The sequence below is a fragment of the Lagopus leucura genome, unplaced genomic scaffold (assembly GCF_019238085.1).
Source record: "Lagopus leucura isolate 7727_CA_CO unplaced genomic scaffold, USGS_WTPT01 Super-Scaffold_100030, whole genome shotgun sequence".
NCBI classification, from domain to species: domain Eukaryota; kingdom Metazoa; phylum Chordata; class Aves; order Galliformes; family Phasianidae; genus Lagopus; species Lagopus leucura.
Window position 1 is genome coordinate 5,532,105 of NW_024962281.1, and position 17,936 is coordinate 5,550,040.

The following is a 17,936-nucleotide window of genomic DNA, read 5'->3' on the forward strand; positions in this document are numbered from 1 at the left end:
TAATGATTCTATGACAGAAGAGTCTTGTCACACTGAAAGAAACACAGTGCAGTGATGCATTGTATAACTGAAGAGAGTAAAAAGTATGGCATTTCTTGTAGGAGAACTGAATCTATCAATGAATATGGTCAGTGGGACACATGGAACTTATATAACACTTATCATATATAAAGGAAACCATAAATAAATATTAAGAGAATCCCTTAGCTGAACTTCCCTTTGTTTTAGGTTTTGTGCAGAGGTGCACTTGCTAGAAGAATTATAAATTTTGTGCTAAAAGTCTTGCTCCTATTGGAAAACTATGTACACCTTCCTTTTCCTTCCTGAAATGCAGTGGTGTGTTATTTTATACTCTAACAAGCAAGGAGCTCAGAGCTTCTTACGTGATAATAATGCAACTTACATTGACTGGGAATGAAACCGCCTTTTTCCTTGTCTGTTTTTAGACAGGACATGTTTAAACTATCTGTGCATGTAAAATTTTCTTGACTCCAGAAAAATTATGATTCTGCTCATTAGGGTAATTAGGATACTATTTTGCTCGTTAGGGTAGCTGTCAAAAACACTTGTTGAGAGTTTATGTTCCCTTCCTCAGCAGCTGTTTGGATCCCTTTGCAATGCAGGTTAAGGTTATTGTGATCACCTGCCTTCGTGTCACATTGAGAATCAATATTATTTGACTTGGAATTAATGAAACCATTTCTATGAAGAAGGATGTGCATAATTTGGAACATTAATGTGCTGGCAGATGATGTTCTCTTCCTGCTCGTTTCTCCATTATACTATCCCCAGGAGCCAAATCTTGGCTCAGCTAAATGCAGCGAGGGATGGCTCTGTTCTTCTGAATGTCTCCTGTTACAAGGTTAGAGACAGAGAGAAAGCTCTAGACACAACAGTGATGAAAAAGATACATGCCAGAGGGATGTTTTACCATAGTTTTCAAATAATCTAACAGGCCTTAGACACATGCAGCAAACTGAATCAACCTATTAAGAAGCGTGTTTCAAATTGCTGTGTACCCCTCAGAAATGTTCTCGTGGTTTGCAGCCCACTCAGAAGTGAGAGGCAGACCTCCAAAATAAGGTAAAGTAAGACATCAGTGCCCTCTGGAACAGAGGAGCAAGAGAGGAGGAGTGTGATGTGATGAGATCAGCTCTTGTGTGCAGTGCTGGCTGGCTGGAGCCCCTCAGTGCCGTGGTGGTTTTGGATTCAGCAGTTTTTTTAAGATCAATTCTCTACCAGAACTCAGCACACTCCATGAGCTGGGAGCCTCGTTTCTAATGCTAAAGCAGAAGATGAGGCTGCACAAATTCATTTTATCCAGTTACCCAGTAGGGTAACATCCAGTCTGATAGATGCTTTCCCTCGCCAAGACAGTTCCATTATTGGTGTTCGTTTGTGAATGCTGATGCACAACTGGATCTGAGCTGACCCAGAACTCTATCGATTTGCTCTGATTACAGTAAGTGCTAAACACGTCTTTTCATTGATGAAAATCTGAACGTGTTCTACAATCCTTTAATAAAACAGATTTCTGCTGCAGACAGAAATGACTCAAGTATGAGTCAACTTATTATTCTTCCAACACAGCAAGCTGTATTTAAATGGACAATGTTATTAAATCTGAAATGGCATCAGAAATTAAGCAAGGAAAACTAGGAAACCTGATGTTTTATTTTTCAGTTTTGTTTAAAGATCGATGGCTCACATTGCTTGAAAGAAAAATTTTGACCAGCAAAGGATGAAGAAGGGAGGTAAAATGGAGGAGGATAAGACCTAACAACCTCGAAACAATAGCTTTTTAGGAAACTAAACAATACGCTGGGGAATAGAAGTGGAAAAAAAATAATGAAAAACGATGAGGCAGTGGCACAGCTTGCCCAGAGAGGTGGTGGTGCCCCATCCCTGCAGTCACCCGAGATCAGGCTGGAGGGGCTCTGAGCACTGGTGGAGCTGTGGGTGTCCCTGTTCAGTGCAAGGGAGTTGGACCAGATGGCATCTAAAGATCCCTTCCAAGTCAAATGGTTTCTATGAATTTAGGACAGGGAAAAGAACAGAATATAAAAAATGAAAAACATGTTGGTGTAAAAATGGGAGACAAAAAGAAAGGAAACAACAAAGAATTTGGAGAGAAATAGGAACAAAGCATCATAGGTTAATGCAGCTTGGAATGAACCTCTGGGGGGCTGTAATCCAACCTTCTGCTCAGAGCAGTGTCTGCTGTGGACTCAGACCACAAACTGGACCACAGGCTGACATCCTCATAGGCACTGCTGCTACGAAGTACCCCAAAGACTTTTCTTCACCAGGCAGAGCCAGACCGGTTCTTCCAGCATCTCTTTATAGGGCAAGTGCTCCAGCCCCAAACATCTTGGTGACCTCTGCTAACCTTGCTCCAGTTTACCATTGTCTTTCCTGCACTGGAGGATCCAGAATTGGATGTAGCATTCTTGATAAGTGCTAACAAGTTCTTCTGCTTAGGTTGCTGCTGCTCAGATTGCTTCCTACCAACACCCCCGGGCCTGTTTCAGCAGAGTTGCTTCCCAGAACTTAACTTTATTATGCACTGGTCTGTCTTTCCCTGCATTCCCCTGAGTGGAAGCTGTTACTGCTAATATTTGAGAAATGGCTTTTTTTCCACTGCTATTTCCAAGATAACACCGTGGATAAGCCCAATTAGTCCTGCATTGTTATTCATTATTCTCTCTTCTGCCGTTTCAAATGATTCAATCATCCCAGAAGAGAAAGGAAATGGTCTCCACAGCACAGATTTATGCTGTGTCTGGGAGCCCAGGTCTCTCTAGTACTGTACTGGAAATGCTAAGTCCCAGCTTGAACCAGTGATTGAGCACCTGGTGAGAAGGCAGGGCCAACCCAAGAGAGCTCAGGTATATGCAGTGTTCCTGAGTGACTGGAAGGGATGGAGCCAGGATCCACCCCTTCCCAGATTTCATTTAAGGCTTGGCAGTGGAGGTGAGGGGGTCTGGCTGGAGCTTCCTGTGTATCTAAGGCCTTCCAAAGGTAAGTAGCTTTCTATCATATTATAGCATTGCAGGTACTCAGGAGATTTTGAGTCTTGAAGGCTGTTCGATTTAGTTCCTAGCCTTATATTACTGGCAACAGAAGAGAAACACAACTTTTCCCAGCACTGAGGGTGCCCTACTTAAATTAACCTTGCAGTTTCTCTGGAGGATATAATGCACAATGAGTTGGTCCTGGTTAGTCTGTTAGCACTAATAAATGGTGTATAGAGATCAATCCGGACTTTTGCTCAAGGTATAAGTAAGTCCTAGGGTTAGAATTGAAGGTTTCCAGGCTCTCAGCCTGGAATTAATTGCCTTGCATTGTCTCCTAGGTCAGTAAGTCTCCTAGGTTTCTGGGATGTATTCCACTTCCCAGAAGATCCAGCCCTTCATGTCATCCAAAGGATCTATATGTTCTTTCTTTTGTTTGACAGTCACATCTTTTGAAATACGTGGTCTTAGTAACATCCTTTTGAAATGGAGTCTCAAAGCTGACAAGCAGTGATTTATCACAGAACTGAAAGAGGACATACAGGTAATATTTGGTGCATCTCTCATTTTTGCTAATAGTTTTATTGGGTCTATAGAATAGTGAAGGCAATCAGTCAGTCTGACAGCACTGTACGTGCCTCTAAGCAAAGGGAAAACCAGAGAATATGCTCGAATTTGTGAAGGTACAATGTTTAAATAATACTGAACAGTCAGAGAGTGAAGAAGAACCACACTTACTGGTTAGCTGGAAAAAAGGCTCAAACCAGAACACTGGGCAGTGATTGGCACATCTGTGGTTCCTTTTGAGAAACATTTATTCACAGATATTCCTATGATGAGTTGAGAGGTCATGTGCCTAACAGCTATTTTTCAGATGAAGCATACAGGCCTTGATTTTTGTCTTCAATATGGGAGAATCAAGGCCCATGCATTTTGCTAGTGAGCCTTTCAAAAGGACTCTACAGTGCAGTATAGGTGGCTCTTAGCAATGCTAAAAAGATTGTACTCAGAGGGGAAAAAGCTCATCTTCCAAAGCACAGCTACCCCTGCATCACTATCAAATTTCCCATAAGATTTTCAAGTGCTTTATAGATATGAGTGGCCCAGACCTTCAAAATAAGACTGCCCACCTTTCCCAAAGAGATACAGGAAAAGTGCAAAGTTCTACAGAAACAAAAGTGATTTAAACTTTTTTTTTAGCATTACTCTCTGTAATGGTGTACCAGCCAGAGCTAACCCATGGGAGGAAGATCATTAGATTATTTTTTTTTGACACTTCCCCGAATAAGTGTTACCCTTGTTTCCATCCTTCTGGGAAAAGTTATGTAGATTCTGCTTTGAGATCCATCATGTCTTTGTCTGACGACAATTGCAATAATGTCAAGAGCCCCAGAGTACTTCAGAGCCCATCTGAATCTGCTGCGTGGTATTTTGAACACATTCAGATTGCTGTCAGACTTTGCACACCTTAATTTGAAGGTCCTTTCTTTAGGCCTTATTCATATTTATTCTGAAGTGGGTGCTTTTTTTAAATGCACTCTTGGCATTTTTATAATACAGGCCATGGAAGCTGCTCTCTCACTGTAGCTCCATGCTGAAGAAAAGGGTGGAAACGGGCAATTTCCATACAGCTACACTGTTGTAGAAAAGAAGCTGATGTGTAATTTTACTGCAGTTAGACTTCTGTGATCTGAAGTTAGCTATATGAGGAAAAAAAGCCCAGTCTGAAAATTAAATATGCTCTTTAATGGTAAAAAGGTGATTTGAATAATGTTGCATTTCTCTGAGAAGCGCACACGCTGCAGCATTCAAATATAAAGTGCTTGAATTTGAGGCCCCGAAAGGCTAAATATGGTGGAAATGTGAAATCACCCCATCAAGAGCAGAATGTAAAAAGAAAAAAACCAAAACCAACAAACCCAAAGAGTTCAACCATTGATTGAACTTTATAAAGCATGACATTTTCTCACAGTGCATACATTGATGCTTATGAATAGGTGCTTACCCAGCTAGCTAGGGAAAAACAATTCTTTCTGCTTTTCCACTTTCATTTGTTCTCGACTTCAGATGTGCTCTATACTTGAACGCTCAAACTAAAGAAAACAACAAAGCTGCTTTGAACAGCTTGACCAAATGAACCTGGGGAAGAGCAGTAAGGAGCACAGCCTCCTTCCCCTCCCCCATTCTTGTTGGATGAGAGTCCCCAGATGTGGGGCCTATGATGCAGCTCATCAGTGCTGTTTCCGTTTTGAGCCTCAGTGGGGTGAGGCTGAGAGGTGGTGGGCCTTGTAGGATGTTCCTGTCCCTTTTTGGTGGGGAAGCCCCACATCTCAGTGAATTCAAGTCCATTCTGCTGGATAGCCTGCTGCTATGGGTTGCTGCGTGTCTGTGCTGCTCCTGAGCACAGTGGGATCAAACATTGGTGATACCACATCCTTGCCAACGCATGGAGACGTTTCCATCTGTGGGCTTTGTCTTCCTCTGCTGTTCTCTTGCCAAAACCTCATGGCAGCTTGCCAGCTCTGCTCCTAATCCTTTCATCGTACAATTCATTATGAAATAGGCTGGCCCATAGCAGCTCCATCTTCAGCCCACAAATGGATGTAGAAGTTAAAACAGTGAAATTCTTCACAGGAATTGACTTCAGTTATATATTTTGGTTAAGCCCATTCTCTTCTGGGAAGCCACGTTTTGATGAAAACCAGAGGGCTTTTGCACCTCGTGACATTACCTGATTGCGGTGCAAGTTCTTCCCTGCAGAAAACTCCTGTAAGGAAAATGTGGTCTTTGGAAAAGTCAAAATCAGATTTTAATACGTTATTATTAATAATACATAATACGTATATGCACACACTACATATATTAATATAATATTAACAATATTAATATATATTGCTTTTTCATTGATATTGTTTTGAATATTTCTATATTATTTTGAGGCCTGTCATAAATATTATTTAATAGGCATACAGCCTGGCAGCATGACATGTATGTATTCCCTTACCTTTAAACATACATTTTAAGTACAGTTACTGCTGATTTCATTGATAGACAATGGATTTCATTGATAGACAATGAAATTAACACATCTTCCAGAGTGTTTTCTCATTTGACCAAGCAGACAAGAGCAGCACTCTTGTATCACCCAGGGAATAGTCAGCTACTCAATGATCAATCTGGAGTAACCATTGTAATGTATAGGAAAATTTATTTAACAAAAACGAATGGGTTTTTAGATTTTTTTTTTTCACTGAGTTAATGATTTCAAGGTTTCATCTGTTCCTCCTAATCCAGAAAGAAAACATTTCCAGTATTTCCAACAGACCCGAAGTTCTGGCAGAGTCTAATGGCCATTGGTTTTCTTTACACAGGTGGATTGTGTGTGCTTCTGACATCTGAAAATTTCCACAGTCACCTTCACAAATAGGATCTGAAGACTTCAGGTGAGCAAGATCACATTTACATACAGTGCAGACAAGCATTGAAGGAGCACAGCATCAGACACTTCATTTTCATGCTGAACAGACAAGCTGGGAAGCAAGGCCTCAATCACACACATAAGAAAGGGCAGGAAAGGCAGGGCCTGATTTGGAGATAACTTGTTAAATTGTTAACAAGATCACCTGGGGACATTGCTGGACGTGCATCTATGTGCATTAATACATGTCTACCCTGAGGAGTAACCTCAATGTAAAGGGTAGATAGGAAACATTGTCTTTTGCTTGGTTTATCCTAGTTCTAAGACTTAAATAAATGAAAAAACAAAAATATAGTTAACTTGACCACTATTGCAAGCCACATTAGTTTATACTTAGGAAAACTGTATTTTTTTTATTTAGCACCTGTAATTCCTTTGCATATTTAAGTGCACAATATGACATGTATGAGGTTTTCTGGAGATTTATCTGCCCAGATTTGGCTGAATGTAACTAAACAGTGCTGAGAATTTTGGAAATATTTGAAGCACCGTTTTCATGGAACTCACCATAGCTGCTGCTTGAGATTACAGTCTTAAACCTATTCAGCGTGGGAAAGAAAAGCAATAATCCCTCACAGTGGCTGGGGGCACGTAAATACAAATACTTCCCCCTTAATAGAAGTTTCCAATTCAATGGGATGCTGGCTGAAGTTTTTTTGGAATAGTTTTGCTTTCTTGTATAGATAATAACTGAGGATGCTAATCATCGTATCCCAAAGTGGTGAGGTGAAGGGAAAGGACAAAACACATTATAGATTTAAGTAGTTAATTTATTCAATTTGTATTTTTTTCAGTAGAAAGAGAACAGTCATCAGAAAATGTCAAGTTGTTGTACGTTTCTATGGAAGGTTTTGAGTACTCAAAGGATTGAGCAAAGATTTCTGTTTCAGAGTCAGTTTCTAAGCATGTTGGAAGGCTTTTTTCCTTTCCAAGAACAGCCAGCAGCCCAGTGCTTTGGGTATTACCCTGAGTGTTGGGAGGCGTGTTCTGACCCTGTTCCTACATGTTTTCCAAATTAATTGCAGAAGTCCAGCACTTAAACTCTTTCTGTGGTGAACAGATTGAGACATCTGACCTGGAGCTGTCAGAGCAGCGCTTTGAGCCTGACCTGAATTTGTCACCATGCTGAGCAAGCACCTACCCATGAGCTGGTACTCGCACCAAGTTTTCTCAAAGTAACATTCAAATCATCTTTGTTTTGATTAAAAATGGAGCCCAAAGCACTAATATGATGGCAGAAGCATTTCTTCTTGAGATAGCCAAGATTTGGTAAGATGCTGGTGTGAATACTTGGCCACCAAGCCAGCACAGAGAGCAGGGAGAGCTTTGAAATTATTCCACAGAGCAAGTAAAAACAATTTTTTTTCCTTCTTTTATGACAAACAAAGCCCATTAATAATGACAAATGAAATGTGAAAACTTCTGTGACTTGCCTAGGGCTGAAAACCGGGTCAGTAATTCAACTACTATAAGAATACAATGTTTATGGCTCCCAGCTGCCTCTTCGCCTCCCTAGATGGTGTTATTTGTTTCCATGGTATGCTGAAAATGCCCTGAAGTATAAAGAGGAACTTTTAAGTACTCCGTGTGATTACATAATGACAAAAAATGGGATTGTTTAGAATAATTTTGATCTGAGCCAGGGATTAAAATTATCTCCCAATTTTGCTGATAGAGTGCAGGAGTTCAGCAACGTAACTTCAGTAATGGCACTGCTGCAGCTTACAAAGGGAAAACGCCATCGTTTCTGCAAAGACAAGTTAAGACAGCTTAAAGCAAATTAAAAAGCAGTGACATCTCATTTAGAACTGCTTTACGCAAACCAAATTGTTATAAACACTAATATGTTTTTGCATACTTAGAAATCTAGTAATTTTAGTTGGGAATTTAGCTCAAGCAATGAAAGATTAATGAGGTATTAATGCCTAATAGCTGTATACTTCTTAGAACAGCCATTCGTATTCTTAAAAGCACTTACTGTTGCTGTTTATCATGTTATATTCAAGGTACAAAAGCCCAAATAGACCGGCACTTATTTCAAGAAGCTCACATCAAAGTTGGGCTCATATTTAAGACTCTTTTACAATCAGATCTTTTCTAGTTCTAGCAGAAGGAGACACGAGAGAATCCCAGCAAAAGCAAAGTGAGAAAGACCTGACTCTGACTTGTTTTTGCCCTTAAGCTGGTTGCTCCTGCTTTCCAAACTCAGTGATACTGAGTGCATCTATTTACCTCATGATAGCAAAACCAGTAAAAGGGAAATTCTGCCAAACAAGACTGCCTTTCTGAATAATAATAATTAGCAGCATTCTGAAAATGTTTGCAGCGAGGCAGGGTGTGTGGAGGCAGCACTGAACACAGAGTGCTGCACAGAATATTAATATGTGACCTGTGACAGAGATGCACTCAGGACCACTAAAAGTGTGAGAACAGGAAAATGAATGGTGAAGAAGATGACAATCATTTGAAAAATTAATTCTGGCTTTATTATTGCCTAAAGTAAAGCATCAGGAGTTCAATAAGTTCTGACTGCAGAGGAGGAGGCAGTCACTTAGGGATAAAGATGAAAATCTCAGCTTTATCATGTCTGCTGTAAAGCACTGTGGATGGAGCTGGTTGTGATATAAAGTGTTAAGCTGAAAGGCACCCCAGCTTTTCTGGATGCGATGGGGAGGAAGGGAGCTGTGGGTATTTCATCACCCACGGGTAGCCAGAAATTACATAGGATACTGCAGTGGATTCTCACATCTACAAAAAAGCATTGCGTCTTCCTTCCCCCTTCTGTACCTACGCTGTGCACCTCCAGCATCACCTTTCTCCCTGAGAGCACTGATGTCCTCTTCATTCCTTGATCTCCTTATAATGATATATTTTCATTCTCCTGATAAAAGCAGAAATCTTGTTAACACCCTACCAGCATAACTTGAGTCCATGCCTCTATACCTCAGGCCGGGAGATGCAGAGTCTCAGCAGAACACAGGGAGAAAACAAACATAGAAGAGCTTTTTTTTTGCTTTCTTTCTTTCTTTTTTAACACTGGGGTGGCTGTATGCTCTGCCACAGCTCTTTGCTGCCATTCCTGGGGCTGAAATTTGCACCTGGCTGCTCTAAGTCACCAATTCCTATTTAACTTTTTTTTTTTTCTCTTGGGTATTTATTTGACATCTGCATGGCTTAACTTTCTCAGGTGTTGCTAGAAATCAAATAACACCTGCCACACAAAATATATTAAACACATTCACTTTACCAGCATCGATATCTATTCTCCATGCTTGCCTGACATACTCATGTGTATTTGTGGCTGTGTGTGCAAACTGTGCTACACACCATAGGGGATCAAAATGATTTATTGCTTCTATAGACACCCTGGAAAGTGGAGCTAAGGACGGAAGGTGTTGATCCATTGTTGCAAAATAAATAATATTCCAGCACTTTGGAGCCTTTCTCACTTTCTAAGTGTGCACTTTCTTGTCTTAGCATAAATTTCTTCTGTGATTTAATAGCTTTGAGAGAAGGATCCGTGTAGCTTTTATTATTAAAGCATGCTGAAAATGCAGGTCAACACACCCAGAGCAGGAGTAGTTTGCTACTTAATGGAAGAGTGGTTCTGTTCTAAAAAGGGCACCAATGTTCTTTTTTAAAGACAAGTAGAAAGCAGGCAGCAAAGATGAATAACTATTAGAAATTCAGCATCATCTACAAGATGGTCACAACCTTCTGCCATGGTAGAGAAATAGAGGTAATTAACACCTTTAAATCCAGTGACAGCATCAGTTTCTTTTCTTTCTCACCACTGCTTGTCTCTGAAGAGGCAAAGTAAATGTAACTGTTAGTAAAAGCCATTCCAACCTGTGTAATTAGTGGTTTGTGTTTGTTTGTTTTAAAAAACAGAAAGCCTTTCCTAGCTCTTTGGTGGGCAAATAAACGAATACAAATCCTAGATGGACCATGGTTTGCCCTGCGTGGGTAGATGCTATAGGAAGAATGAGGGCTTTGGGGAAATTAAGTCTTTGTGCACTTTGCCACAAAGATCTATTAGTTTCTTATTGCAGAAAATACTCTCAGGAACTGTACCTCAATCTCACATCGTCTTATAAATAAGGACTGTTACTGTTCAGTAAGTTTCTCCCTCTGGTGGACGGAGTGCTATAAAACGATGAGCTTTGTCTAGCTGTAAAACGAAGTCTTGGAAAATCCCATTCCTTGGACTTAGTTTCTCTGAATGAGCCATGCAGCACAAGGTGTGATTGATCTCCATAGTGCAGAGGCTTTCCTAACCATCTCCAGGAATGAAGGTCTCACCTTCCCACTCAAACTGACGCACGCAAAAAAAGAAAAAAAGAGGATGTCTTTCTACTACTCAACAATGCAAGAGTTCCTCCCCCTTTCAAGTTTTCTTTAATGTTTGTCTGGAATAAAGTCACGTTTTACTTGGGTTTTGGGGAACAACTTCAATTCTACCACCTTGTGCCAATTCAAGCTGAACAGAGGGACAACGCGTGGACAAGATACACAACAAGACAGCTGCTTCTTCATGGCCATGTTCTTTTGCATGGAGCAAGACACCTGCTTTGAGTTGGTACGTGGGATGTATTTCAAAGTTGTCAATTGCTTGGCAGGATACATCGCTGCTATTTGGGCCATTTAACAGACAGCTCATCATCCAGTATTTCAAAATGGGGCTATTTTGCTGGAGGCATTTGTGAAATAGCACATTTGTGCAATCAAAAGGAAATGGGGCTCATTTCAAACATCCTCATAATTCTCAGTACTTCTCTCATCAGCATAGCATCAGAGTAACTTGCCATCTCTAAGGCCAGTAGGCAGGCACATAGTTTCCTAGTGAGGTATGCCGGAGGCATATGTGACATACGTTACAGCATCTCAATGCCTTTTGCTGGCAACATTTATCTACATGTGCCCAGAGTTTCACAGAGTGAAGGTTCTGATACACATGCACAGATCCAACATGTGCAGTGGAACAGTTTTGCTCCAGTGCTGTTTTGCTGGTGATAACTCACTCCCACTAAGCAAGTAGCAGTGGGTTTAGAACTGATGTTCTGGATGCTGGAGCATTTTTTCAACATATTCCTAAGAGATGTGCTCAGTGTACATCGCCATAAGCGCCACGACCTCGAAAGTAATTGCTTGGTCAACAATATAAAATGGCTTTTCATATAAAATCTTCCCCTGAAAATATCATGGCTACCAGATGTCATTACAAACATCACTTAACGAGGTGCAGTTTTGATGTTATAGAGGAAAGGACAAAGAAGGAAAATAAGCACTCCAGTCTGGAAGAAAAGTAATCCTTTAGAAGTGGTGTCAGAAAAGAGAGGAAATGAGGATGTGAGTTGCACTTTGTCCCTCTTTGAATTCTCTGTCTAGGTGAGTCTGAGTAATCAACTCTCACAACATTCATATACTCTCTGGGAGTGAATTTCAGCCTTGTGAGTTCGTGCTGTGAGAAAAATGCCATAAACAAGCTCCCAGAAAAACAGATTTTTTCCACAGAGGGGCCAGACCATGGGGAAATGTCATAAAATGAGACGAAGATGTGGCCTGAACTCTAACAGGCAGATAATTCTCCCAAATTGTCTCTCTGTGCCATCAAACAATAACTTCAGATGCTGTTCAAATATGACAGTATTGATCAGGCCAGTGCTAATCCCCCCAAATCTGTTCTTCAATTGAATATTGCTTGACAGCTTAGTGGCACCAAGTCATTTCTCGGCTCCACAAATGACTGTTTCATTGTGGCAAAGTAAAAGATATTGAATTATTGGGTTAGTTTATGGGAAGCCAGCAAGGCTGTGGCAATCATGGAGTACCTGGAAGCTGTACTGTCACCTGTGCCTTCCCCTCCACCACTGTGCTTCTTCCCCAGTGCCAGACCAATAGTCCAGTCTCTGCCACAGCAGTTCTGGGGGATGTCTATAAGTATTACCAGTGAACAATGCTGGTGATACAAGTGGGAATTATTCACTGTGACCTGGACCAGAATCACAGTTGGGACAGATGGTTGACCTCACACAGCTCTCTGAAAGAGATGTGTAATGGAAGGGGCAAATTCTTGGCTCCAAGGTTCCCCCACGTCCTCTTCTACCAGCATCCATGCAAAAAGAACACAGGTCTTTGCACACTGCCACATGCAGAGCAAAGAGAGCACTGGGAGAGTAACAAGTGACAAGAAACCCAGTTTAATGCTTTTTCACACCCAGATTAAGGAGCAGTACAGGCTTAAACTGAGATAAACCCCATCCTCTCTCCAAGACCAACTGACTCTTCGATGCCAAGATTTTGTTCCTGTATTTATTCTCTCATTTTGGAAAGAATTTGCAGGTGACAGAACAGTCAAGTTATTGGTCCCACTGCAGACAGAAGCACATGACTGCTGTCCATGAAACATCAGCATGATGTTCCTGTAACAGAGGAAGGATTGACTGATATTAGAACATCTAAGATGACAGGTCCAGAGAAGGATTTGCCAAAGGAATCTGGTAGTGTCCAATCAGGTAAATTAGAAAATATTCCCATTAATAAGATGTAATTCAGCAAATCGTTTCCGTGTTTTTTCCTGATACCAAACTTTTCTTACAATAGCAGATTCTCAAACAGCACGAGCACATGAAGTTGCTCAATTAATGAGTTACACAAAACCAGAACCAACTGGTTGGTCTGATTTCTGGGTGGTCCTGTGTAGAGCCAGGTGTTGGAATCAATGATCCTAACGGGCCCCTTCCAACTCAGGATGTTCTATGATTCTATGACTGCTGCCCAGAAGCATGCTGCCTGCTGATCAGGCATAGCCCCAGGATGCTACCAGCCTGCAGTGGTTGTTCCTGGCAAGAGTCATGGGAAGAGTAGGGGTTACCATCATCCAAATAGAAAATCAGAGGGGGAAAAAAACCACATCCATCACAATGCAACTTTCGTTAGTTTCTCTTTCCTCTGAGCTACCCTTTTTGGATGGAATAGCACAGTTTGTTGGGTTTGTTGATTATAACTTTTCTGGGGAAAATCTGTTTGAGTGCTCCTGAAGAGCTTAGTGAGATGTTCAGATGGCATTAAACAAATTCATTTAAGATGAATCCCGCAGTTCTGTACTTAAAGATGAATTATCACAGTTTATCATCCGAATAGTTTTAAGCAATAAAAACTGACTTTGGTTGTCTTAATTCCTGGCGGGTCATTTGCAGTTCTACTGTGTTTTGTAAGTCATTTTCATAAAGGATCCTGCTAGCATACATGACAATTTGGAATGATTTGCAGAGGTGGATCTTTAATTCAAGGAGCTTTTTACCTTCTTGTGATACACAATAATCACTGGGGGGAAAAGAGTTTTTAAAATAGGATTTTAGAAGTTGTTCTTTTGTTCCTTTGATTTATTTCACCTTCACTTCATGGGGTATCTATGGATTTATGTATTGAGGCTGGTTATTCTGAAGAGATTGCACAATCAAATTACCTTAACATGACAGTTGGGGTAGAGGAGTACAGCTGGCAGGGGGGGTGGCTCTCCTATTGGATTTGTATCCCACACACCACAGAAAATCAAGGCTTTCCTAGGAATATTCACTCCCCTCCATCTGAATTGCTTAAGTGCATTTCAGTGGCCTTTCATTTCATTTAGTCTCCCTCTATTATCAGTGTGTTATGCTCTCTTCAAATACAGCACTTCAGCTCTTGGGAGTCGGTTTTAATCAGAATTGATTCCTTCCCCTTCTGTAGTGACCACTGTGGAACATTTACTTATTCTTCAAAACCTCCAGCACTGAAGAATCCCAAATGTCCCTTGACAGTGTCTAAAGCCCGAATTTCCTTAGTCAGATTCTTTTCTTAATAATTTATTTAAATCTCCTTGGCTTCCTATTAAGTCCCATGCTTGTGACCATGGTGAAGGGCAGATCATTGCCCATGCAAAGATAACCTCTCAGGCAGGCAGAGGCTTATCAGATTTTTCAGTTACTTTCCTTTCGTAGAAGAAACAAATTCATTTCTGTCAGCTTTCCACTGCAACTTGTTTTTACCCAAACTCGTACCGTTTTTGTCGCCTCAAGCAGTTAATAGCTCATCTGTGCTCATTGCAATTCACCAACTGCTTCCTGGTAATCACCCCCTGATGTATTAATAGAGGGCAGCTACATACGCTCTCAATTAAAATTTTAATAATATTTCAGAAACTGTGGGCAGCAATATCAGAGTAGAAAATATTGCATTTCCAGTCACACAGTTTCACAGGGGTTTATGAATGAACTTTCATGCCTAAATATGAATCATGTTACGAATTTGATATGTTATACAGTTAACAGGTTAAGGAATTCTGAGCTTAATAGCAAAACTTAATATAATAAAAAAGATCTGGGAAAGGCAGAGGTTTGATCTCCTTGTACTGGATGACCAAGTAAAAGGCTTATATTGGAGTTTCTAGATTGCTGGAAAACCTAAAAAGTGTTGGTTTCATGAAGAAAAAGAAAAAGAAAACAGTTCTTCTTATTGATCTGATCAAGTTGCAGCCATGCCTAGCCCTGGGGCTTAATGTTCTCACTCCCTTGAGATTGACCTCATGTGGTAGGAAAGCACACAAAGCAACTCAAAGCTAAGTGATCTGAACCTCTCCCTCTTCCTCCTCAACAAAAACAACCAGAAGTCCCAAGGTCAGTCTTGTTAGTTAGTTTTGTCTGATTTTGACTTTGATGGTTCCATTCTGTTTTTTCCTCAGAAACTGTTGGAAGTCTCGAGGAGTAAAGAATCAGCTCTACTGTCATAGCAGATAGAATGATTGAGGGGCAATGATTACTAGGGTTTTATTAATAAATTTATTGAACATAACAGTTCATTTATTACAGTATTTATTACATTTATTACAATAGAAAATCCAGGGAGAGAGATCCTTTTGTGTTGGCAGTGACCAGGGTGTAGGGCTCCATAGGAAACTGTCACTTGCTCAGTAGGTGCATAGAGAATACTGTGCAGTAGATAATACTGTGCACCTTCACAGACTACCTGAAGACCATGGGATGGAGGTGACATGGAGGATGTGTACTCTCCCTTTCATCCTCAGGCAGAAAGCAGACATGCTATTGAGCGTTTGACTTTTTCCTCTTCCGTCTATAATGCAAATGAATGAAGAGTTTATCTTGATCTCTGTATCCTGGCACTTCAGAGGTGTAAGATAATTACCTCAGGATACCTGCAGCCCTAGTAAAAGCACTGGCAAACATTTTACCTGTTTTGTAAATCCCATTTTCTCTCCAACTACAGAATTAACAGTAAAATAAAAGCAGAAATGAGGAGGAAAACAGCAGTCATTTTTAGAGCTGAAAACGGGCAAATTCCTGCAGAGATCTGCTATCAAAATCACTCTGCATTACACCTTGCCAAGAGCCTTGCAGTCCCAGTGCTTGGTTGTCCTCTGCTGCCCTTTCCATTTATTAAGCTTCCTCAGAGAAGTTCTCCAGGAGGAACAGCAGAGAAAAATACATGACTGTAACCTGTCTTCAGATGACGACTGTTCCCTGGCTGTCTTCAGATGAAAATGAAATGTTCCTTAAGTTGTGGCTAAATTCATTATTTTTGAAACCACATTGGCAAGCCTCAGGCAAGCAATGGAGAAATTAAGTGTTAATGAGCAGACTGCCCTGAATCACTGCATCAAATAGACTGTAGATCTGACCAGCTGAGACCTCCTGGGCACACAGCGGGGTGAGCAAGAGCAAGAGAGAGATGCTTGTGGTGCTGGGAGGAATGCCAGAAGGGCTGTTATAGGGTTTAGGTACCCTCTGAAATTTTAAGAGGCATTGGACCAGTTATAAGCAAGAAAAGATCATTGGGGGAAGAAAAAAAACAAAAAGTGAAACATTCCAGAGAGAGAGATTTGGGAAAATATCTGTTAATTGTGTAACTGTTGTGATAACTGCTGTGAGCTGGGTGTTTCCAGGGGAGGCAATGCCCTAAGCCAGCACACCGAGTCTCTTTCCAGTCCAGCAGAAGCATCAGGAAACATTCAGGGCTGCTCCTGTTATGTTCAAACTTTTCTCTCCGCAACTTTTCTTCTCCCCATAGATTTCTCTTGTGCCAAATTGCAGTGCTGGATCTGAAGAAAACTTTCTTGGCACTGTGTGTATGAATTGAAAATTCAAAGCATTCAATCTGTGTAATTTATTGATCAACCTGTGCTGTTTCTGGCAGAAGTAAAACAAGAGCTCACAAAGCCATAGTCATTCAGACTTGGAATACAGTGAATAATTTCTTTTTGAGTGCAACATCTCCAGTCTTGCCCATGCAATCGGTGCAGATGAATGCCTGTACTGCTAATAAACATTCTCCTGTCACTAAGATGAATATCCACCATTAGAGCTAAATCATATAGAATGTCTTGAGAAAAACTAATTCCATTAGTAACTCTTCTCACCATTTCTGGACATGTGAGCCGACAGACTAACAATTATCCAGGGATCACTGCTTTAAAAGGTGTATGAATATTATTTCTTTTTTCGCTAGGAACAGCAACAACAAGAAGGTTTTTCGTATTTTCTAATTTTGCAGGTTTAAAAACTGAAATTAGAAGCAGAGCCTTGACACCAGCTCCATTTCACAGTCAGCAGGAGCTGCTCTGCCTTTCTTCCAGTCAATAGCTCAACACAAAGGACATTTTCTTAGCCCAGTTCAATTCCCATATCTTTCTGAGCCTGTCTGACCCAATCCCTCCTGCTCCTGCAGCCTATGAGATATTTGTTAATTAGGCTCTTCCAGTTGAACCTGCTGAAAGTCTTCCACTTTCCATGGACTATTGCAGCACTATTCATAGCAGGAGCAGGTGTCTTGGCAATACCTCCCTGCTGAGCAGATGTCTTATTTCTTTGAGTGCATAGGCAAAACCACCTTAAAAAGAAAAACAATCTTTTACAAGTAATTAGTTGGAGAACAACCCATGTTTTTTCAGGTTTTAAAAATAGAGATGAGATTCTCAGTTTCCCAGAAATGAGCCCCAGATTTCTTCTTTTCATTTCCAGAAAGAAGATTCTTGCGATTTTGTGATTATAGAGATGGACTTCTTGGCAGACCTGGCTCAGGTCCGGTGTCGGGTAACATCAGACACTCAGGGATAAGCCTAAAACTCTGCCCTTTCCCCACTTCATTCTCATACGCATAGAGAAGGTTCATCATCTTTGGGTTTGGGTATTTTTTCAGAGCTCTCAGTCAGGCTGTTATTTCCTCTTGCTTCTCACATCTCCCACAGTTGAACATTTTGGGCCATGTTGATCCTGCCCAATGGTCACTTCAGGCCATTTTCTCCTGCTCTTGAAATTTACGGTCATTTTTGCCTTATTCATTTGATAACAAATGGACGTTTGGACTTCAAACAAAACTTTCCTACTCAGATCTTTCTCAGCGAGGCAATATCAGCACTCACTGATGTCTATATTAGCAGCAAGGTAAAC

At 40.8% G+C, this 17,936-nt stretch overlaps 1 long non-coding RNA gene across 1 annotated transcript; it reads left to right on the top strand.

Annotated features, from left to right (window-relative positions):
- Positions 1–2,934: 2,934 nt before the first annotated feature.
- Positions 2,935–7,639, top strand: LOC122185546. Its single transcript, XR_006180916.1, has 4 exons — positions 2,935–3,021; positions 3,458–3,558; positions 6,386–6,457; positions 7,518–7,639. It is a non-coding gene; the product is annotated as an uncharacterized LOC122185546 (long non-coding RNA).
- The last annotated feature ends 10,297 nt before the right edge of the window (positions 7,640–17,936 follow it).